Source organism: Balaenoptera physalus (genome assembly GCF_965194825.1).
Source record: "Balaenoptera physalus genome assembly, chromosome: 8".
Classification (NCBI taxonomy): Eukaryota; Metazoa; Chordata; class Mammalia; order Artiodactyla; family Balaenopteridae; genus Balaenoptera; species Balaenoptera physalus.
Genome location: NC_138887.1, coordinates 105063724 through 105088803, shown reverse-complemented (window position 1 = coordinate 105088803; position 25080 = coordinate 105063724). Strand labels below are relative to the sequence as shown.

Sequence of the window (25080 nt, the reverse complement as noted above, 5' to 3'; positions counted from 1 at the left end):
CAAAACAAATCATAAACACACTTTACTCATAGCATGGAAAAGATAGGGGTAGACAAGACATTCTAAGGCATGTCTAGCAAAATGGTTGTTATCGTTACTATATTACAGCATGCTATTTTTCCTAGGTTTAATTTTGTGAGAACATTATCTTATACATAAACTGGCTTAAAATTACTCTTGTAGGAGAAAGAGTGCGTGGAAGAAGAATGAAGTGACTCTGATGCTTGTACCTTCAACCAGCATGGGCCTGACCTATACAGTGATGGTCCCTGGGGATGGCTTTGATGCCTGCTCTTTTGTAGGTTTTTCCCTAACCTCTTCTGCTATGGAAGTTGAAGAACAGCTTAGGGTGTTAAGTATATACATGGTTTGAAGGTGATTATAATATATAAAACAAACACATTCACCTGGCAGCTTGAAAATCTTTTAAGCTGTTCAAAAGCAGAGGGCCCAGCCTCTTTGAGAAAGCAGATTATAGTTGAGATGGATGACAGGCCTCATTCATCCATTTATTCATTCATTCATTTACTTGTTCTAACAAGGATCTGAGGCAAGGAAGCTACACAGCGTTAAGGCATTCATTATTCGGACAGAGAAACGAGTACGAATCAATGAGGGATCCTTTTACTGGCTGAAAAAACATAATCAAGTGGATTTCACATACAGTCCAGTGTCTTCATAATGTTTTTGTTTTGGGCGGCTTGAAAAATCACGTTACGTGGGGTTAGAGAAGAATGACATTGGAAGGGATCCTATAGACCATATGGCACAGCCAAGGCACAGAGGGAGAAATAGAGGCTGACGTTCTGCCTACGTGACACACAAGAACTAACCCATAGTTCTCTTTCTTTCAAAAACAGGGCTGAAATGATACAAGATGACTGAAGATGTTAGGGAGAAAAATCATGTCTTTTCAGGAAAGTTATACAGAGGTGGGTAAGCAGAGGTGATGCTGCCGGAAGGTAGAACAGGTAGCTGAACAGTTTTCTGTAAGTCCCAAAACGTTTAAAATTCACAACACCTTAAGTTAATAGAAGCAAGGGCGTTATTTCAATAGAACAAACCAAACTAAGTTTCAAGCAAGCAGTGATTATTAGCAGCTGACACATAGTCAGAATGACGCTTAATTGACACACAGGCATTTAGTGCTCAGCACTACAGCAGACACTCAAGGTTGAGACAGGTTAACCGCTCTGAATTAAATGCCTATTCAATTATCATTAAATGCTACCAAGTAGTGACTCATGATAAGGCTTCTTGCTTCAACAGAGGGTATCATTTTTTATGGGAAACTCACAATTGAGTTGGTTAAGTTGTGGCTACCAAGGCAATAACAGTGCAGTGGACAGAGCAGGGGAACCCCGGGTGTGCAAACAAACCTTATTCGGGGGTCCTGTAATAGGGCTTGGGTGGGGCCTGAAAATCTACATTTCTGACGAGTTTCAGTCTCCTTACCAGGGAAGCATGCTTTCTTTGAATAATAAGGGTTAGAGCACAGGCTTCTACGTCAGGCAGACGTGGGTCTGAATCCTAAATCTGCCACTCACTCACTGTGTGATGCTGCTTAACTGCCCCGAGCACTGTTAGCTAGGGGTAATAGTACCGACCTCATATGAAATAATGTAAGATGTAGACGAGGTGATTTAAAGATCTTTACTGGGAAAATTTCCATTATTACAAAAGTAGAGAGAAGAGTATATAAGTAATAACAAACTTCCACATAGCCATTGCTCAGCTTCAATTATTAGCAACTCATGGTGAGTATGATTTCATTTATCCATATCTACTCCCCATCCCCCTTGGAGGATTTTGAAGGAAACCATTCAGGTGATGTGAAGTGCATAACACAGTGCATGGAACTGGGTAAAAGCTAGTAAGTTGTAGTTACTATTATTCTTAGGTCTGCTGAGATGGCTGGTTTATTTAGCATCAACCCAGGGTATGCTGTGACAAATAAATTGAAATAGATGAGTGATGAGAAGTAAATAAATTAGATCGCAAGGGCTAGTTTTACAAATGGAACATCATAGCAAATGCCACTGTGTCGCAGAGTCCAGACTTCTCAGAAGCTTTAAGAGGTAAGTCGTTGTGACAGAAACCACCATGGTTGCCTACCCGGCAGCCATGTTCCCACGCCTTCTCAGTCAAAGGACCTTGATATCGCTGTGGTAAGCAAGGTACCCAACGTAAAAACAAAATCAACCAAACCAAAAACCCTGCTCAATTTCCCAGCCCCTCTTGTTGATGTGGTGGTCAATGAGATATAAACTGGAATCAGGAAATGGGCTTCCGAGAAAGTTCTTCCAAGCAGTCTTAGTTGGCAGGGACCTCTTTTGCCTTCCCCTTTCTGGAATTCAGCCAAGGCAAGTTAAGCTGTGGTAGCTCTTCTTCAAATACCAGGTGACCTTGAGTATGAATATCATGCTGAGAATAATGGCGCCAAAGACAGGAGGGCATGGGGGCACGGATGACATCATGGAACTGCCACACGGCCCGAGACGATACATTTCTGGGCTTCATGTTATAGGAGAGAAAATGAAACCTTATTTGTTTAAGCCACTGCTATTCCAAGTTTCTGCTAGTAAGCAGCGAAATGTAATTTCAACTGACACGATTATCTAATTAGCATAAGTGATGTCATCTTCAGAAAACTTTCTCTGAATTTAGATATCCCTAAAATTGAGTTACTGGGGAAAGCAAAACAATATCTCTTCCATGATTTGAGCCCAGCAGACAGTTATAGTATCTTCCCCTTGGCTATCACTCAGTCAAGTTGTAAATATTTAGTTTTCTTAATCTGTCCTTATATATCAACTCTCCCAGCCCCTTAATCATCTTTGATAGCTGTAACACAAAAAATGCCTGTGGGCTGGGTGGCTAAAAAGCAACAAGGGAGGCAAACTGCCTTTGAAAAACAGGCTTGGAGCCATTTTTACGCATGTAGGTGTAACCCTGGGCGGAACGTGACAATCAAGACAAATGTATTTATGTAGCAGTCTAATCTACTTATGCGGGATCTCTGGGGCCCGAGCATGTCTGCCGTGTGCTGCCAGCGCTAGACGTCTATCCCATTCCCCTTTGGCTCACAGAGATGTGCTTAACTTCCTCTGACGGGAAAGCAATAGACGGAGAAAAATACAAACTGCCTCGTGTTGAATATATAGTAGACATCGCATTTGACAGGAATCCATAATCACCCCCTAAAAACCTGGAGAGAGCACCAGAGCCATGACATGGCGAATAAATGACTGACAGCTATAACCATTTCACACGAAAAACCACTCCTTCGAGGATTTGTGTATGTCAAAGAGTTTGGCGGACGGGTTTTATGTGTTACAATAACCTTAAGGGGATGGCTCTAGCTGCTCAACTACAGATTTTTTCCTAAACCCTCTAATTTATTAAATAAATTATGGCATAGCCACACTGTGGAGAACTATGCAGTCATTAGAAATTACATAGTAGAAAATATTTGATACCATAGAAAAAATGTTTGATATAGTTTATTTTTAGCCATAATATGAAGTTGAGCAAAAAAAACCTGTAGGCACCCTATATTTAAAAAGAACATAATTATATATCTATATGAACTGAAAAAAGATTGGATATCTATATACCAAAATGTTAATTTTGTGACTGGATCATGCTTTGTGTTTCTCCGTATTTTCTATACTGTCTCCAATGAACGTGTTTACCTTATGATTAAAAACAAAAACCTGAAAGCCCTACCACAAATGAGAAAATCTTTCAGATGGACGCATCAAGCATTTTAACCTGGAAAATTGGAGGACATGGGTATTACAGTTACTTGAGCCAAACTGGAGACAATGGTTGGTTGGTCTAAAAGCTGGTTTGGACTGTGGCTTCAGGCTTGCTCAAGATGCAGTCAGAAGGGAACTCTCCTACACTGTTGGTGGGAATGTAAATTGGTGCAGCCACTATGGAGAACAGTTTGGAGGTTCCTTAAAAAACTAAAAATAAAGTTACCATAAGATCCAGCAATCTCACTCCTGGGCATACATCCAGACAAAACTATAATTTGAAAAGGTACATGTACCCCAATGCTCATAGCAGCACTATTTACAATAGCCAAGACGTGGAAGCAACCTAAATGTCCACTGACAGATGAATGGATGAAGAAGATGTGTGTGTGTGTGTGTGTGTGTGTGTGTGTACACACAATGGAATACTACCTAGACATCAAAAAGAATGAAATAATGCCATTAGCAGCAACATGGATGGACCTAGAGATTATCATGCTAAGTGAAGTAAGTCAGACAGAGAAAGACAAATATCATATGATATTATTTATATGTGGAATCTAAAAAAATGATACAAATGAACTTATTTACAAAACAGAATTAGACTCACAGACATAGAAGACAAACTTATGGTTAACAAAGGGGGAAGGGGGGTAGGGATAAATTAGGAATTTGGGATTAACAGACACTACTATACATAAAATAGATAAACAAGGACCTACTCTATAGCACATGGAACTATATTCAATATCTTGTAATAACCTATAATGGAAAAGAATCTGAAAAAGAATAGATATATATGTATTTGTATAGTCGAATCACTTTGCTGTGCACCTGAAACACTGTAAATCAACTATACTTCAATTTTTAAAAAATGTTCTCAAAAAAACCAAAGAAACAGATGGCAGCCAGTGTCCACTGTGGAGGTCTCATGGCTAGAATGACTACCCCCAGCATCTGGGTTAGTACTGTTTCTTCTTTGTAGATCTGAATTCTTACTTAGCCTTCATCTTCTGCTTATTATGAAAGCACATTATTGAATGAAGACATTCAATATGTTTATGTGAAATGGGCAGCAGAATAATCATTATCTGGAGAAGGTGAAATAAGAGGCATTCAGTCATGGCCTAAAGATTATCTGATATACCCAGGAACAGATATCAGAACCCAAAACTTGTATGCTTCAGGCACTGGACCTATGTGAGAAGTCACCTTTATTATCAGTAGGCCAGCATGCTCACGTAGAAGCCTAAAACACTGAAGGAGTGTGTTAAACCTGTTAAGTTTAATTTTACCACACAATTATAATCTTTAAAGAGCTTGAATCTGACAAGAAATCATTTAAGAGAACTTTGCCAAGAGTGTAAAACCTGTTTAATTTAATTTTACCACACAATTTATAATCTTTAAAGAGGTCGATCTGACAATTCATTTAAGAGAAGTTTGCCAAAGATGTGAAAATTGTCTCCATTTAGTCTTTAAATCATTCTGTTATTCCCTGAAATCTTAGGAAGGAAAAAAAAAAAAAGTGCACTTTCAACAGACTAAATGCACTTATGAAAGAAACATCACAAATCGTTTCAAAGTGACTGATTTGCAGATCTGGGCTACATTTGACCACATAACATACATGCTCAGACCCTGTCCCACTCCCCAAATCTTCTACTACTACTTCCCATTGCTGTCCCGCTGTAACATAACTGCCCCAAAGAGCCAGGAAACACTGTACAAAGGGCAGTCCCCTATGATCCAGAACAGAGCAGGGGAAAGACAGACACTGGCTGGCTCAGGTGGAGAAGCAGACGACCAGATGCCTTGCGTCCTGGAGGGGGCAGTGTTGTACCCACTCTGAGAACGGAATTGCTTTCCTTGCCTGAAATGTTTCGAGGGGCACCGCTATCAGGAGATTTATTCAAGCTCTTATTCACAATCATGGTGTGCTATTCAACAACGTTGCTGGCCAAGAAACTTACTGGGTGAAATGGCTGATGCAGGATTCAGCTATGGTCCAGTTGGGAAACAACATGTACAAGGCTGGAGTGCTAGGGTACTTTGACTCAAGAGACCAATATACACTGCTGTTATTTATTTATTTGTTTTTCCAATAACAAGAAAGTACAGGTCTGGGAATCCAAGGATTAGAAGTAGGAATGGTCCCTCTTCTCATTATTAAAACTACTCATGGAGGTTCTGCTCCTGTTCCCACAACTTTGGTCTAGAGGCACTCAGGAAGGAATGCTTCCACCAGAAAATACAACAATGACTAAATTATATGGGTAAGAGAGACTGTCCACCAGCTATTTTGGGCTTCTCACACTACTGAACCAACAGGCAGAGAAAGGGGTCGGTTTGATGCCTGGAAGGATTGACCTCAATTGCCAAGGGCAAAGTGAGTTGCTTCTATGCAGTAAAGGCGGAGAGGACTACGTCGGATTCACTGGAACCCCTTTTAGTATTTCCAGGTCCATAGTAACAGTCATGGAAAAAAACCCATAGCAGCCGACTAAAGGCACAACTGCCAAGAACTCAGCCTTTTTCAGGAACAAAGGCTCAGTTCAACACAAATAGGTAAAACACTCTGAGCGGCTGAGCGCTGGCAGAGGGCAAAGGCAACGTGGGATGGATGGTAGAAGAAGGAAGTAATAAATGTCACCAATTAGAGAAATGTGACCAGTTATAGAAATGGAGGCTGCAGCAGCCCTGCATTTTTATGCACATACTAATCAAGGGTTTCTTTTTGTTTTCCACTCCCTTATTTTTTTCTTAAATTGAAGTATAGTTGATTACCAATATGTGTTAGTTTCAGGTGTACAGCAAAGTGATTCAGTTGTACATATATATATTCTTTTTCAGAATATTTTCCATTATAAGTTATTACAAGATATTGAATGTAGTTCCCTGTCCTTATTGTTTATTTTATATATAGTAGTGTGTATCTGTTAATCCCAAACTCCTAATTTTTGTGGCACAATATACATAAAACTTACCATTTGAATCATTTCTAAGTGTACAGTTTAACGGCATTAAGTACATTCACAATGTTGTACAACCAACATCACTATTTCCAGAACTTTTCCATCTTCCAAAGAGAAGCTCTGTACTCATTAAAGAGTAACTTCCCATTCCCTCCTCCTCGCAGCCCCTGGGAACCACTATTCTATAGTTTGCCTCTATGAATTTGCCTATTCCAGGTACCTCATATAAGTGGAATCATATATGTCCTTTTATGTCTGGCTTATTTCACTTATAATATTTTCAAAGTTCACCTGTCTTATAGTATGTATCAGAATTTCATTCCTTTTTAAGGCTGTGTATTTCATTGTGTGTACGTATTGTTTATCCTTTCTTCTGTGGATGGACATCTGAATTGATTCCACCTTTCGGCTATTGTGAATAATGCTTCTATGAACATTGGTGCACAAGTATCAGTTTGAATCTCTGCTTTCAATTCTTTTGGGTATATACAGAGAAATGGAATTGCTGGCTTATATGGTATTCTATGTTTAACATTTTGAGGAACCACCAAACTGTTTTCCAGAGTGGCTGCATCATTTTACATTTCCACCAGCAATGCACAAGGGTTCCAACTCCTCCACATCCTCATCAAAATCTACTATTTTCCGTTTTATTTTTAATTTTATTTTTAAAAATAATAGTCATCCTAATGGGTGTGAGGTGCTATTTCTTCTACTATTTTACATGAGGAGCTGGTAGTATTAACTTTCCATTCTAGTTCAGAGGTCACCATATATGAGGAATCACATCTGCCTTGACATGGGACTGCAGAGATCCTAGACTTGAGATGAATTCAATGATGGATGAGGCTGACTCACCCTTGTTGGGGAGAGAGGGAGAATTCCTTTAAATGATGAGTAGTTACCTTGAATTGGGCAGAAGTACCCAGTTTTAATGGATACAGAATAAAAAAGGGGTGAACCCTGAAAGTCCAGGCTTGTTTGCCCTAAGATCCATTCCTCACCTTTGCTGTGATCTGTATCAGGGGGAGGCAGGGGTTGACTCCTGCCAGCTGTTTTCCAGGTTCTCAGCTGGGTACTGACAATGGGAGGCCCTGATGGGAAACTGAAGGCTAAAGGGAAAGGAGAAGAAGTCAGGGCATTGCTATTCCTCTCCCTCCCCCTCTGCCTTGGGTCATGTCTCCAACAGCAGACACATCTCCTTTTTGGCTCTAGCTCCTACCATGCCCCAAATTCCTTTGGGTACCTTTGTGCTCCAGTAAATGGCTCTTCCCTTTGGAAAGAGCTAAAGGGAGGCAGTGGCTCCTTGCTGTTGCTAATCTACAGGTTCTCCTAATGTCCTCTGTTTGACACTCAGGTCCTCATTCACCTGTAATAACCAATTCCCTACATTTAATTCCCACTTGAAGGAATTTATGGGAATACTTGAAGTGGTTTCTGTTTTCTGGATCAGACCTTGACTTATACTAGGCCTAATAAGATGTCTGACCATATTCACTGCAGCTGGAACTTGATTTGGCATGGGATTAGTTAGTTCTGTTACATAGACAGAGAAACTGAGACATGTTAAGGTAACCTGTAAAGACCACTTAGCCATTATCCGTCAGAGCTTAAACTGATGAAGGTTATAAAAAGGTCAGGTCACCTACCTAGATTCCTAATAATACCGAGTGATTCTTACGAGATGTGACAATGACACTTCCATCTATCGCTCCTGCTTTTTACAACTGCTCAATCTTCAACACTTTCAAAACCTGTCTAATTTGTCTGTGTCAAAAATAATGGAGGTGGTACCATTCTGATGGTTTCTTTAATCAGGTTTTTAAAAACTTTTTCTAAAATGATCTTGGCTAAACCCTCATAAATAGGCAGAAATAAAATAGTCCAGTTACCTTGATTACATTATTATTTTTTTCTTCCTAGAAACTGCTAAACCTCATCACTAAGTCTATCCTTCAATAGTTTTCATCACACACAATCATGTGAGTAGCTATTTTTCATATTTAATAAGTAATTTCTCCTCTTCAGAAATTTGTCTCCTCCTTCAATAATCACAATCAAAGATTTTTCATTTGCTTTCTTTGCCTTCTGTCTGTCCACGATTTAGAAACTTGTAATACTCTTAATATACTTGCCATATATATATATATATATATATATATATATATATATATATATATATATATATATATATGTTGCAGGGGAACTGGAGTTTCTACTCACTCAGAGATGTCAGCCAAAGAAATTAATCATGACTATTATTAAGGTGTGTTGGGGGGTGACCACCAGCTTGTCCCCTTGTGCTTTTAAATCACCTTGTTCACTGGGACAGGCATAAAGCACTAGACTTTTGGATTTACAGTGTTCTGGCACTGAGAAGGATTTTGGTAGTTAGTCTAAACCAGTAGCTATAACCCTGGCTAGACATTAAAAACTTAACTAGAGAAGTTTAAACAAAATACCTGATGACAAACTCGACCTGCCAAAATTCAACTTTAATTGGCATGGGTGGGGCTCAGTCACGGGCATTTTTTAAAATAATAGCTTTACTGAGATAGAATTTATATACCATAAAATTTACCCACTTAGTATGTGCAGTTCAATGGTTGGCTTTTAGTATAGTCACAGAGTCACACAATCACACAATTAACTTAGAACATTTTTATCTCCTCCAAAAAGAAACCCTGCACCTGTTAGACTTCCAATTTATCCTCAACCCCAGCCCTAGGTCACCACTAATCTACTTTCTGTCTCTATAGATTTCCCTATTCTGGACATTCATATATAATTCCTATTAATATAAATGGAATCACACAATATGTCATCTTTTGTGACTGGCTTCTTTTACTTAACATGGTTTCAAGGTTTATCCGTGTTCATGCATACAGTAGTACTTCTTCTATTACCAAATAGTATCGCACTGGATATATCATGGATCTATCCCATTTTGTTTATCTGTTCATCACTTGGTGGATAGTTGGGTTGTTTCCATTTGTTGGCTATTATAAATAATGCTGCTATGAACATTCACGTCTAAATTTTTGTGTGGATGTATGTTTTCATTTCTCTTGGGTATATATACCGAGAAATGGAATTGCTGGGTCATATATGGTAACTCTAACCCTTTGAGAATATGTCAGACTGTTTTCTAAAGTGAGTGCATCATTTTACATTTCCATCAGTAGTACACGAGGGTTCCAATTTCTTCACATCCTTGCCAACACTTGTGATTACCCATCTTTTAAAATTATAGTCATCTTAGTGGATGTGAAGTAGTGTCTCGTGGTTTTGATCTTCATTTCCTTGATGGCTAGTGATACTGAGCATCTATTCATGTGCTTACTGATGATTTGTATACATTCTTTAGAGCAGCAGCAATTCTGACGCTTTGATCATTTAAAAAAAAAAATTTATTTATTTATTTATTTGGCTGCGCCGGGTCTTAGGTGCGGCACGCAGGCTCTTCGTTGCGGTGCACGGGCTCTAGAGCGGGTGAGCTTAGTAGTTGCTGCGTACAGTCTTAGTTGCCCCGTGGCGCGTGGGATCTTAGTTCCCCGACCAGGGATCGAACCCACGTCCCTTGCATTGGAAGGCAGATTCTTAACCATTGGACCACCAGGGAATTCCCTTTGATCATTTTTTAATTGGGTTATCTGCCTATTACTGAGCCATACATTCTTTAGCAGATATTTACTAGGAATCCATCATTACCCAGGCCCTGTCCTAGTTCCTCTGGGGGGTTCAAAGTCCACTAGAATGATTTTGTAATTCGCTAATATGCCATGACCCACAGTGTGAGAAATGCTGTGTTAAAGTCTGGCTCTGTGAATGTGTTCCTTGATTGTGTCTCCCAAAGATGGCGAACTTCTATCAAGCATTTTATAGAGAAACGTCCCACCTTTCCAATGGGGAAATCTGGCAGTCACTACCTTAAACAAAAAGTCAAGCTTGGCATTGCCAGTAGCAGCACAGCCAGACTTTATATGAAGTGACATAGTGGGAAGCACAAAACACCACCTACATGGGTATTCTTGACAGATATGTTCAGTCTGGATATAATCACAAAGAAACTTTTAGCTAAATTCAGATCTCTACTTGGTAACTGGCCTAGACTCTTTATCAAAGGATTCCATGTCATGAAAAAGAGAGGGAGCTGATGAGGCTGTTATAGATTAGTGGAAACCAAAGAGACATATTATAATGTGTAAACCTTGATTGGATCCATGACACTTTTTTGGTAATCGGGGAAATTTGACTATAGACTGTACATTGGATAAACTTTGAATGAAGGCTGGTTTTGTTAGGTGTGGTGTGGTAGCCAGAACAATGGCCCTTCAAAGATGTCTATACCCTCATCTTGGGAACCTATGATTATGTTACTTTATAAGGCAAAAATGATTTTGCAGATATGATTAAGGTTAAGGACATTGAGATGGGGGGATTATCCTGGATTATCTGGGTGGACCAAATCTAATCACAAAGTGAAGAAGCTTTCCTAGCTGTGGTCAGGGAGAGAGATGTGATGATGGAAGAAGGCTCAGAGAGAGGCTAGGTTGCTGGCTTTGAAGATGGAGGAGGAGGCCACAGACCGGAGCATGAGGTTGGCCTCCAGAAGCTGGAAAGGCAAGGAAATGGATTTTCCCCTAGAACCTCCAGGAAGGAATGAAACCCTGCAGACACCTTGATCTTAGCCCATTAAGACTTGTATTGGACTTCTCGCCTACAGAACTGTTAAGAAAATGAATCCGTATTGTCTTAAGCCACTGGTAATCTGTTACGGCAGCAACATAAAGCACATGGTAATAATGCAGGTGAGTAGGAGAATGCCCTTGTTCTTGGGAAAGTCATGCTAAGAATTTAAGAGTAAAAAGTCATGCTATCTTTAAGCCTACTTTTAGATGATTTGGCAAGAGGGAAGTGCGTATATATATTTGGAGAGGAAACTGAGAGGGAATGGCAAGATGTTAACAGTCAGTAAATCTAAGTCAGGGTATATATGCAGTTACTGGACTGTTATTTCAACTTTTCTATGGGTTTAAAACTTTCCAAATTAAAACAAGTTTAAGTTTAGGGGAAAAAAATCAGAAATGAGAAATAGATGGAAAACTGATGCACGTTTCAAAATCAGTATCTCCCCTGCCCAGAACAGTTCCTAGAACAGCATCTCCTAGGAATTGCTTCCTAACTGGATCTCTTGACAGTACTCTTTAAGTTTCTTCCCAGTGTGCTGAGTTTTGGGAAACAAAGGTTTTGTACGAGGTACAACATAACTTGTATGGTGAGAATTTAATGCACTAAATTAAAAACGTAAACAATATTACTAAAACAGTCAGAGCCCTTGCAAACTGTTCACGCTGTTCTCCTTTCAGATCTGGAGAGAGAAAATTCAGCATGACAGCCAGTTATGTTCTGACATGTTCAATCCACGTAGGCATAAACGCAGAATTTCTTCTGTCATTTCATCTTTCTGTCCTTGTATAGGAATTCTGGAGTAGTTTATGTGCTATGTTCTCATGGGTGAGCACAGAAAAACTATCATGCTCAAATAAGTCTCTTCTAGAAAAGAAAGGCTAGAGGTTTACCAAGGTGATGGCAGGGCAAAGGTCTAGAGACTGAAGCTCAGGCACCATTCTGCTACAGGCAGTTTTACCTCTACCTGGGTTCCCTGCCTGACAGACAGACAGAAAAACATCACCCTTTTTATCAAAAGCCTGTATAGGCTGGGCTGGTGGCAAAACATCAAGGTTCAAACAGTGAGCCTCCAATTAAAGGCCAAGATTTTAATCACAGGTCAACAGAAGACGACTAGGTGATAAGTTCAAATACTACATTACAGGAGATTCATTATGTAAAAAAAACAACCCTGTTCCTATTTGACTCAGAACTGCATAAGTCATTTGACAAGAAATTCTTTAAATTTTCTCTACAGTCGTAGTTTTAATTTAAGTTGCCATGTTTCTTCCTGGGAAGCATAACTTTTGTCCCTTTGCCTGTATTAGTAGTAACATACTCTATACATTAAACAGCCTTTTTATTTGACTAATTTCCAATCATTAATGTAAAATTAAAGCTAAGACTGTAACAGGTAAAGGTAAACAGTTAAGTATCTTCACCTTGCTATGAACTGAGATGTAGTCCCCCAAATTCATATGTTGAGGCTCCCAACCCCAAAGTGATGGTATTTAGAGATGGGATCTTCTGGAGGTAATTACGTCATGATGAAGGTGGAGCCCTCATGATGGGATCAGTACCCTTATAAGAAGAAACCTGAGAGAAATCTCTTGTTCTCTCCTTGACCTGTGAGTTCACAGCAAGAAAATAGGCCTCTGCAAGCCCGGAAGAGAGCCTTTATCGGGAACTGAATTGGCCAGCACCTTGATCTTGGACTTCCCAGCCTCTAGGACAGTGAGAAATAAATTTCTGTTGTGTAAAGCACCCAGTCCAGGGTATTTTGATAAGGCAGCCCGAGCAGACTAATACACACCCTATACTCTAAGACTCCTTCTATGCTATCCTTACTCTTATTTAACTCCTTTAGTTGTATATCAAGTAGTACATGAGTACAGACATACAGTCACCAAGCATTTATTGAGCAACTGTTGTGTGTCTCACTCTAGGCCTGACATTCAACAACAAAATTCTAAAGCAATGATGCTAGAAGCATGCTTGTCATTAACCCTACTCCTTTATAGTGCTGAATCCTGATCTGATCAAGGACCCTGGTTTCAAAAGCCTTTACAGGCACTTTCTGCTTTTATGACGATGTTTTTCTGGAAAACAATAATCATCAAGGAATCGACCAAGTTTCCTTATCAAAACAGCTTTATAATTGAAAGTTGTGATTCTGAGATATCAAATAAATGATGAATGTTTACCAAAAATATGCCAAAAATGTAAACATACTAAAACCAGAACCGTTAGTAGCTAAAAAAATAGAAAAATTATATTCAAAATTCTACATAATGGACAGAATGTACTAAGTGTACTGATTATATAAAGGGTTCCAACCTATTCTAAAGTGTAAATACACAACATAAAAACACAACTTCACTGGACGTAAAATATGACCTAATATGCTAGTTAAAGCATGTGTGTGGGTGTGCGTGCACACGCACACACACTCACAAAACCAGCCTAGAAGTTTGAGAATCAAAGGTTGTCATTTACACAAGGGCTTAATCTCCAAAATACACAAACAGCTAATACAACTCAATAACAAAAAAACAAACAACCCAACTGAAAAATGGGCAGAAGACCTAAATAGACATTTCACCAAAGGAGGCATCCAGGTGGCCAACAGGCACATGAAAAGACGTTCAACATCACTGATTATTAGAGAAATGCAAATCAAAACTACAATGAGGTACCACCTCACACCAGTCGGAATGGCCATCATTAAAAAGTCTACAGGGGCTTCCCTGGTGGCGCAGTGGTTGAGAGTCTGCCTGCCGATGCAGGGGACACGGGTTCGAGCCCTGGTCTGGGAAGATCCCACATGCCGCGGAGCAACTAAGCCCGTGAGCCACAACTACTGAGCCTGCACGTCTGGAGCCTGTGCTCCGCAACGGGAGAGGCCGCGACAGTGAGAGGCCCGCGCAGTGCGATGAAGAGTGGCCCCCGCTCGCCGCAACTGGAGAAAGTCCTCGCACAGAAACAAAGACCCAACACAGCCAAAAAAAAAAAAAAAGTCTGCAAATAACAAATGCTGGAGAAGGTGTGGAGAAAAGGGAACCCTCCTACATTGTACATTGGTGGGAATGTAAGTTGGTACAGCCACTATGGAGAACAGTATGGAGGTTCCTCAGAAAACTAAAAATGAATTACCATATGATCCAGCAATCCCACTCCTGGGCATATACCCAGACAAAACTATAATTCAAAAAGATACATGCACCCCTATGTTCATAGCAGCACTATTCACAATAGCCAGGACATGGAAACAACCTAAATGTCCATCGACAGATGAATGGATTAAGTTGTGGTACATATATACAATGGAATACTACTCAGCCATAAAAAGGAATGAAATAATGCCATTTGCAGCAAACATGGATGGACCTAGAGATTATCATACTCAGTGAAGTAAGTCAGAAAGAGAAAGACACATGCCATATGATATCACTTATATGTGGAATCTAAAATATCACACAAGTGAACTTATCTGTGAAACAGACTCACAGACACAGAGAACAGACTTGTGGTTGCCAAAGGGGGGAGTGGGGGAGGGGTGGATTGGGAGTTTGGGGCTAGCAGATGCAAACTATTATATATAGAATGGATAAACAACAAGGTCCTACTGTATAGCACAGGGAACTATATTCAGTAACCTGTGATAAACCATAATGGAAAAGAATATGAAAAAGAAAGTCCCACCTCTGCTGGGACTTTCAGAGCTGTGCAGTTTTTCTGCCAGGAGCCACTGTATATATATGCATAACTGCATCACTTTGCTGTGCAGCAAAAATTAACACAACCTTGTAAATCGACTATACTTGAATAAAATAAAATTTTTAAAAAAGGTTGTTGTTTACAGATGAGGGATGGAGATGCAGAAGAGTGAGGGAACCTGGCTAAAGACACATGGAGAATTAGGGGTAGGGTGGGGTAGGAACTCAGGGCTCAGTCTCAGGGTTTTCTCCACATTCTGTACCTCCCTTTTTGGTACCAAGTAGATGAGTACACTGATATATCAGTGTGTAAATACAGTGAAAAGTTCCATGAAAATCGATACTAGGTAACAACAAGCAAAGAGCGAATTGGGAAGCAGCACATTATTTTCAGGCTGATGGCACTGCTCAGAGTTCTGATTCAGATTCAACTTGGAATAAAGCTGCACTTGAAATGCTCGGTTAGCTTGGAACATGAATGCATCTTTCTTTAGCCAAGCCACTCAAATAAGCCTGGCTACTTTGTAGGATGTTGTCCAGCAACACAGGATATAAACAATAAGGTACCAGGTTTTTTTTCTGTAGGTGCTGGGACTTTCAGAGGTGCACAGTTTTTCTGCCAGGAGCCACTCTAAGTTATGCATTCCTAGAAATAGCAATAGTTTTCTATAAAGAACATTTCTTAAGCTTCAAAACAGATTATCAACATATAGGATTAAAACAACCAATAATTACTTATTATAAGCTAAACATATACTTTGGTTTTTCAACTACCAAGAATTATTATAGAATTCAAAGTCAAAATTTATATAGCATTGAACTTCCTCATAGAGTATTCCAGTTTATTGATGATTCTGGTTATTTCTCAAATTGCCATACAATTTCCTTTTAAGAATTTTAAATCTATTCAGAGCAGACACTAAACAACTGATCTCAAGCAATGGCAATAATTCTGAAACTGAGGAAATAAGTGTCATGTCTTCAAGGTAGCTCTCTGGGGAAGGGATTGAGCAATTGGTGGGGGGGTCTTAGGAGGAAGACAAAGAGAGATATGGGAATCTCTGGGGCAAAGTATACTACAGAGAGGAGTAAATGCTTCACATAAAATTGGCAGAAAACTGAAGATGGCTTAAGATTAAGATATTTTTTCAGGGATTAAAAAAATGTTAGAATGATAGTGTATTTGTGAACAATTGGTGAACTGGCAGTGAATACTAACAGGGTTTGAGGACATGTGGAAATTTTTTTAAGCAAATAAAAATTAAAAAGCTAAGTACTAATTACTCATGGTTAAATAACCGATAATGATGAACAATGGTCCCCTGTCCCACCCCCCTCACCTCAGTCTTATGCCCCAGAAAGAAGCACCTACAACTTTTTAAAAAAAACAATTTGTTTCTAATTCTTCCAGTGGTTATATCCACCACTGTATATAAATCTGTGGAAATTGCTATGCATCGATACATTCATTTTAGAATTTTTATACTGACCTCCTGCTCTGTGGATGGGTGAGGAATTAGCTTACCTATGTCCCCTCTTCCCACCCCCCAAATCGTATCACTTACCCCTTCTCAGCGTAGTTACATTATTATTTTTCATTTTTCTACTGGTCTCTTTTTAACATATTTACATATTATCTTTACCTATAATGGTAGTACTCACCCTGCTCTAAGTTGCTTATTTGTTAACTCCCCCAAAGACTGTGAGCTCCTAACCCTGGAGGGAAGCAGGGTGAGATGCAGAAAGGGAGAGGGTTATGGGGAGGAGACGCTGGAGGAGTTGATACCTGAGCTGTATCCTGAGAGCCGAACTGGAGAGGTACAGGAGGCAGGGGTGGGATGAGCAGAGGGCATCTCAGGAAGAGGAAAGGGCATGCGCAAACACATAGAGGGAGGAAAGAGCATGGTAGACTGGGAACAGGAAAAGATGCAATAAGATAGGGCCGAGAAGGCAAGGGGTCCTTCATCATCCGGCAGGGAAGTAAGCCTGCAGCAGAAAGCAGCTACCAGTAGAGATGGCATTAGGGAGAGGACGGCAGGCCTGGGACTTTTCAGTGGTGGGTGTGCACTGTCTCGTGTCTGCCCCTGTCTTAGGAACACCTCTTCCTGCTCCTACCCCAGAGAGATAACTGGTATCCTTGCCACCATCACAATGGCACAGAACATCATTCTCAACCGCACTTTCTGAAGGGCTGAGTAGGACTAAATTAGAGGGATTAATTTCTTCTTTTATTAAGACTCCAAATGAGAGAAAGAAGAATGGTATTGAATGTACATCTAAGTTAAAAAAAAATTCATAATTCCATGATCTAAAATTAAACAAAAAATAAAATGTAGAAAATACTATATTAGTGACTTTTTAATGATACTAACAGATAACTACAGTCCTCAAATAACCATCTCAGTAGGCTAGCATTTATGCACTGTATAGAGGAAATTTACATTTTGTTTTCATTTACTGCCAATCGTATGCTAACAGGAGTCATATCATTTTGATATAATAACAAAGTGCCTAATTCAATCATCTTGAACATTAATTGATATGTTTGTAGCTGACTCTCCAGTTAATTACCTGTCTTTTTTTTTTTTTTTTTTTTTTAATTACCTGTCTTTTTTGTTTAATTTTGAGATTTAAATCTACTTCTCATCCAGTCTTGACTGTCAGTGTCCTACATACGTCTGTGACCTTCATCTTGTGTAATCGAGGGGAAAAAAAACATCTTAGCAAAGCATTTTCTACTCCTGTACTTACTTAATATATTCATATTTTCTGATTCATCTTTCCTTTTATAATTATATTTTTAAAGTCACATTAAGCCTGCAGAGGTAGTGGGATAAATGTCTCTATTCTAATAAACATTTGTTCAAGCTAGCTAAAGTCTTTTTTTTTTTCCTGCATCAGATCTTTTACTTATTCCTTCAAATTTTTCTAAAGAGTCTTCAATGGCTGTAGTTATCTAGAACCTTTTAACAGTCATTGCTTATATTGTTTTGAGATGCTTTAAATTTCCAAGTGGAATTTTTCTGAAAATTATCTGTGCTCTACTTTATTTTTTAATTTATTTTTTATTTTAATTTTTTTAATGTTTATTGTTTTTTATTGAGGTGATTTTTTTAAAATTAATTAATTTATTCATTTATTTTTGGCTGTGTTGGGTCTTCGTTGCTGTGCACAGGCTTTCTCTAGTTGCGGCGAGCAGGAGCTACTCTTCATTGTGGTGCCCGGGCTTCTCACTGCAGTGGCTTCTCTTGTTGAGAAGCACAGGCTCTAGGCATGTGGGCTTCAGTAGTTGTGGCACATGCGTTCAGTAGTTGTGGCTCGAGGGCTCTAGAGCGCAGGCTCAGTAGTTGTGGCACACGGGCTTAGTTGCTCCATGGCATGTGGGATCTTCCCAGATCAGGGCTCGAACCCGTGTCCGCTGCATTGGCAGGTGGATTCTTAACCACTGCACCACCAGGGAATCCCCTGTGCTCTACTTTATTAGTACTATGTTTACATTGAAATACATTCCCAGGCTTACAGATTTCTACTTCTCTTGTTTAATCTCAGCTGGATGAAGAAATTTAAGAAGTGTAAAGACCAATCAAAGGCAAAAACAAAACAAAAGAGATTAATTAGTGGCAGTGCTGAGGACTAGAACTCAGGACTGTGAGCTTCCAAAAGGAACATGCTACTATGCATGTAACTTTCAGGGAGGCCACTGAAAGCATTTTCTTCCAATTAAGGCATTTGGCTCACCATTCTTCATATTTCAGTTTTTTTCATTTGAAGAGTGAATGATCCTTCCTATTTTTAAATTCAGTTTCATTCAGTCAACATTTATTGAAGGTCTTCGATGTACTATTAGGGTCCACAGAAGGTTAAAGTACAAACTTGCTTTCTGCTTCTATTCTGACTCTTTTTATTAAACACCTAATATAGAACTCATGCCAAACAAAGTCTTAGGAATTGCCTTGCTCTCTGAAAGTTCTTTAAGCACTCTGAGTTCATAATTTTGTAAAGTGACAAAAATCAGTCTTAACATATCACTCATTTGATCCTCCAGATGAAATAAATAGTTATCTTCTAAATAACTAAAAATAGCTAAAAATGTCATTTAGTTTCTCTTCTTTATTCAGGTCTGTATCACACACTATCTAAAACCTACATAATTTGTTTTATATCATTTTTATATTTTCATCCCTTTTGTATCCTTCTTTCTTTTTTCAACAATAATTGTTTTTTCTTTTCTTTGATTAGGCAAACATAAAACTCAGAGGAAAGATAAGACAATCAGTTTTTTAAAATTTAATTTAGTTAATTTATTTTTTATACAGCAGGTTCTTATTAGTTACCTATTTTATACATAGTAGTGTATATATGTCAATCCCAATCTCCCAATTCATCCAAGACAATCAGTTTTAAAGCACTGTACATTCCTGGTTTCAATACAGTCTTTCCCTCAAATATCTGGATATTCTGTTACCAACCTGTTACTGGAAGGGAAAGAATGGGCAACAATATAATACATGAAATATGATACAATTAATTCTAATAATAACAAACTAAACCTAGGGTAAAAGCACCTGTATGGTAACTTTCTGCAACATTAGCAAATTACAATTAAAATATCAGTCAAGAGTATGATGATCAATGAAAATGAAGGCATAACTCAAATGTCCAAAAGTACAAATTCCTCACCCAATTTAAGGCTGGATGGTCACTCTGTGCTAGCTCTAGGAGCCAGACTACTTGGGCTCAAATTCTAGCTCTGTCAACTTAGAGGCTCTGTGAATTTGGGGCAGTTATTTAAGTTCTCTGCACCTCAGTTTCCTTATCTGTTACATGGGAATAATAGTGCCTGAAACCACACAATGTTGCCATCAAATACGGGCACTGTCAACTTTGATTGTAATAGATTACACAATCTTTCCAGAAAACTTGATTCTTTATCATTCATCTTTCTTCATGCTGGAGCTCAAGACTAATTTTGTAAGTTTTATATATTCTTTGGCTTTTATCACCTGAATACTCTTGTCCTGGTCCTGCCAATCACATCTATCCACTTCAGGATTTTCAAACCTGGCTCTAGGGAAATGACTCTTATTCTTTGAAATTCTGGGGCCCTGAGTGAAATGGGGGTAACAGATTTGGGGGAATAGTCTCTAATGCACAAGGCCTCCCCACCCCCTTTACTTCTTCCAACACCTTATCTCTTCTGTTAATTACATGACCAGAAAACAGGACTGCTTTTATCAGTAGATATTCATTGATCTCAAAAGGATAACTATACACATATATATGACAGGTGCAAAGATAATGGGCTAGAAAGCCTGCTTTCAGCTTCTTTGGGAACAAAAGGATATTTGCTATTTTTCGTTTTTCTATTAAAGTCCTGGCCTGACCTATTTTTTTCCTTTATTCAAAGTTAAGCCAGGAAATAATACATTTTATTTTTTAGTTAAAAAACAAGAATAGAAAAGGGCCTCGTTTAGTAATGAAGGGAGCATAACCTTTATTCAATGCAAAGGACACTGGATTCTATATTCATCTGGGCGCCAAATAGCTCTCTAAGCTTTAAAAACTAATTACAGGAAGAGAGTGTGATTTTTCAGTCTTTTTGGCTCATGCCACGCTCTGTGGTACTCTAATGTGTGAAAATCAAGGCTCTGTAACTCTACCACATTGGAATATCAATGAAGAGTCTTCCCCTCTACTTACCTTTGCTTTCAGGATAGAGAATATGACAGATTAAGAGAAAAGAATCAATCACATACAAAACAAAATAGATCTAAAAAATTATTTTTCTTCTCTTAAAGCAAATAGAGTTTGTTTTCAAAGCATGTCTGTTTGCATGCAAAAACGTGGACAAATATCTCAGTCATAATGTTCAGAAAATAAACCAGATACTATGGTGAAATTTATATAAAATATAAGGACAGTCAAAACTAAACTATGGTGATAAAAATCAGAATAGTGGTTACCTTGAGGTAACCTTCTGGGGTGCAAGAAAAGTTCTGTATTTTGATCGGGGAGGTGGTTACATGAGTAAAATCACACATAACATTTCTTTGAGTTATATACCTAAGACTGCATCTTACTTCATGGATATAATAATTCACCAAAAATTTTTAAAAATATGTTAAATCTGCTTTCCCTTCAAATTTAAGATGGAAGGTGACAATGCAGTGAGCAAAAAGGAAATAAAGAAAGCCAAGAACTTAATTCTAGCTCTTCTAAATCAGAAGCATGAGGTGGTATACAGACGTTCATCTCTGGATTAGCCTTCTCTTTTCTGAAATAGGGCTAGAAACCCTTCCCCTTATCTCTAAGCTATTGAAGATAACTAATAAAACTGATTGAAAATCTCTTTGCAGGCATAAAAAACAATAAGCCTAGGAACAACAGGAAGAAGACTTACTTTCAGTTAAAGTAACCTGAAAAGTTGGGGAAAAATAATTATCCCCCAGAAGTTACTTCTAATATAACTACTCAGGTTACAGATGTATTAAATAAGTACACTTAAAGATCAATAGTGGGACTATGCTTACCCAGACCTCTTAGAAATCTAGCAGCAGGAAAACATGATGGTAACATGGCCTGACTCTCCCCTAAGGTCAGTTTGATTACTCCTAGTTGGTACTCTAATTAATCATGTCTCAATAATTCTTTACCTCTTTTGATAGAAAAAATCATGAGGCTACTCTCTGCTACTATTGTTATGACAACATGATACAAATTAAGAAGTGTAGAGAGCAGGGATAGGAAATATAATTTTAAGAGTATATAACTTATTTCATATGCTAGGGAAAAACATATTCATCACAGTAAAAGTTTCAGAGAAAAACACCTCTGTGACTTTGGCATAAGAAAGGATTTCTAAATAGGAAACAAAATGTACTATCTATTAAAAAAATAAATTTGACTTATTAAAATTTTAAAAGTCTGTTTATTAAAAGACACCATTAAGAGAGTGAAAAGGCAATTTGTAAAGTGGGGGAAGATGACATTATCTATCTATCTACCTACCTACCTACTACCTATCCATCACAAAGGAGTTACATCCATATATATAAAGAATTCCTACAAATCAGTAGGGAAAAGACAGACAACCTAATTAAAAAATGGGCAGTAGATCTGAACAAATATGTTGTGAAAGCGGATATTCAAATGGCCAATAAATACCATAAAAGTACATTAAAATATGTTCAACTTTGTTAGTCATGAGAGAAATGCATATTAAACCACACTGAGATACCTCTACAAATCTACTAGAAGGCCAAAATTAAAAAGATGGAAGATATCAAATACAGATGAGAAACAGAGCAATTGGAACTTTCATACACTGCTATGAGAGTGCAAACTCTTATTACCACTTTGGGAAACTATTTGGCAGTGTGCACTACAACTCAACATATGCATATGTTATGACCCAGCAATTTGACTCCTAGAATGTAAGCAATAGAAATATATACATATGATTACTAAGAGGCATATAGTAGAATATACAAAGCAGCACTATTTGAAACAGTTTTAAATTAGAAAGTACCCAGGTACCCAACAGGAGTAAAATAAATGAATGCATATATACACACATAAACATTCAAATAATACAATATTAAAAAATATCTGGGGTGTACCCATATAATGGAATACAATATAGAGTACAGAGTAATAAGGACCTATACACAAGAATATGGATGAATCTTGTCAATATAATGTGGAACAAATGAAGCCAGTCATAAAAGAATATATAAGTGCATGATTCCATTTAAAAAGAATCCAAAAAAAGATTAAACTAATCTATGTATTTAAAGGTCAGATACGGGTCATTTTCAGAGAGGAAAACAGTGACCATCAGGAAGCACGAGAAGGCTCACTATTGCTTTGTTCTGTTTCTTATTGCTATTATTCTGTTTCTTGATCTGGATACTGTTACACAATGAAAAGTATGAAAATTTGCCAAGCTGTGCCTTTGACACATGTAAAGTATAGGTAACATAAGCAGAGAGATGGAAACTCTAAGAAAGAATCAAAAGGAAATGCTAGAAATCAAACATGCCATAACAGAAATGAAGAATGTCTTTGATGGACTTATTTAATAGACTGGGCATAACCAAGGAAAGAATGAGTATGCTCGAAGAAACATCAATAAAAATTTCCAAAATAGAAATCCAAAGAGAAAAAAGAATGAAAAGAGAACAGAATATCTAAGAACTGAGGAACAAATTCAAAAAGTTATAATGTATGTGTAATGGGCATACCAGAAGGAGAAGAAAGAAAAAAGGAAACAGAAATATTTGAAGCAATAATGACTGAGAATTTCCCAAAACTAATGACAGACACCAAATCACAGATCCAGGGAGCTCAGCGATCACCAGGCATGAAACACACACACACACACACACACACAACACCACACACTCCTATACCCAGGCATACAATACTCAAATGGCACAAAATCAAAAACAAAGGAACTTTGCAAGAAGCCATAGGAAAAAATTACCTTCCCTATAGAAAAAGAAGAATAAAAATTACATTGGACTTTTCTTCAAAAACCATGGAAGCAAGAATAGCAAAGTGAGATACTTAAAGTGTTAGAACAATCATCAGCCTAGAATTTTGAACCCTATGAAATTACTCTTCAAAAGTAAGGGAAAAATGAACACTTTCTCCAACAAAAATTGAAGGAATTTGTCTTCAGTAGACCTGCCTTACAAGAAATGTTAAAGAAGTTCTTTAGGGAGACTTGGACCTACATTAAAAAAGGAAGAGAATTAAAGAAAGAATAACTGAAGGTAAATAAAATCTTTTATTTCTCTTATTCTTAATTGATCTAACAGGTAACAGTTTGTTCAAAATAATAACAGCAACATTATGTACAGTGATTATAGCTGATGGATAAATGCAGTGAATGGCAGCAATGTTATAAGGGATGGGAGGAAAGAATTGGGACTACTTTGTTATAGGGTACTTGCATTAATTATAAGCGTATGTTGCAAATTCTAGGGCAACTACTAAAAAAAGAAGTTAAGAAAAAAAAGAAATATAATATATATACTAAGAGAGGAGAAAAAGTGGAACTACACAAGACACTCAATTAAAACCAGACGGCAGAAAAGCACGATCCATTGTTTTAAAAATCATTAAGATTGCCTCCATTAAAATTAAAAACTTCTGCTCTACGAAAGACTCTGTGAAGAGAATCAAAAGACAAGGCATACACTGGGAGAAAATTTTTGTAAAACACCTATCAATTAAAGGACTGGTATCCAAAATATACAAAAGACTTTTAAAGCTCAACAATACGAAAACGCATGACCCAATTTAAAAATGGTAAAAGATCTGAACAGATATCTCACCAAAAATATATATATAGTTATTAAATAAGCATATGAAAAGATGCTTAACATCATATGTCATTAGGGAAATACACATGAAAACAACGAGATCACTCCACACCTATTAGAATGTACCAAATCCAAAACACTGACAACACCACATGCTACTGAGGATGTGGAGTAGCAGGAACTCTGCAGGAACAATTCCCATTGTTGGTGGGAATGCAAAATGGTACGACCACTTTGGAATACAGTTTGGCAATTTCTACAAAAGCTAAACATACTCTTGACATACATCAATGTGATCTAGCAATCACATTCCTTGGTATTTACCCAAGTGAGCTAAAAACTTACATCCACAAAAAACCCTGAACACGAATGTTTATAGCAGCTTTATTTAAAATTGCCAAAACTTGGACACAACCAAGAAATCCTACAGTAGGTGAACGAATAAACAACTTATGGTATGTCCATACAATGGAACATTATTCAGAGATTAAAAAAGAGCTACCAAGCCACCAAAAGACATGGAGGAACCTTAAGCGCATACGGCAAGGCAAAAGAAGCGAATCCGAAAAGGCTATGTATTGTATCATGCCAACTATATGACATTTAGGAAAAGGCAAAACTAGGGAGA

The 25080-nt window shown here is 38.0% G+C and overlaps 1 protein-coding gene and 1 long non-coding RNA gene across 2 annotated transcripts in view; both read right to left on the bottom strand.

Moving 5' to 3' along the window:
- EXOC4 (exocyst complex component 4) overlaps positions 1 to 25080 on the bottom strand; it is an 808183-nt gene that overhangs the window by 119201 nt on the left and 663902 nt on the right. The window lies entirely within an intron of this gene.
- Positions 4 to 23520, bottom strand: LOC309666077. The gene is made up of 3 exons (XR_014266873.1): positions 20282 to 23520; positions 17728 to 19374; positions 4 to 17694 (listed from the first exon to the last, which is right to left on the bottom strand). It is a non-coding gene; the product is annotated as an uncharacterized lncRNA (long non-coding RNA).